The following is a 505-nucleotide window of genomic DNA, read 5'->3' on the forward strand; positions in this document are numbered from 1 at the left end:
GGGGGGGGGGAGAAGCGGAGCAGGCTCTCGAGAAAGAAATGTGCCCGACCCCTGGAGAGGATTTATCCCCCGCTGGCCGGGCTTTTAGACCTGCCCCCCCCCCGCCCCCTTCAGGGGGGAGGAAGCAGGGAACGGGGCCACCTTGACTGCCCGCCAGCCCCGCCCCTCGAGCCGGACGGAGGGAGAGCGGGAGAATGCGAGAAAGAGAACCAGCGACAAGGGGCCCGCAGTTTGTTCTCGATCGGCTGGCCGGCCGGCCGGTCCACTGGGAGTTGGTCATTTCACGATCGGCCGCATGCCACCCGAGTCCCGCGCCGTCCTTGCAGGTGGCGGTGTTTTGTTTTTTGTTTTCCCGCACAGATACGTGACATGCCCCCTCCCCCCCCCGGACAGGGATGACGGCTTTACTTGATGCTCTCTATTCTCAAGGTCAAAGGATTGCGCGCACGCGCGCGCGCGTCATTGTAGCGGCACATGCACTCATTCCTCGCCGCCCCCCCCCCCC

Source organism: Fonticula alba (assembly GCF_000388065.1).
Source record: "Fonticula alba strain ATCC 38817 unplaced genomic scaffold supercont2.3, whole genome shotgun sequence".
In the NCBI taxonomy this organism is placed as follows: Eukaryota; order Rotosphaerida; family Fonticulaceae; genus Fonticula; species Fonticula alba.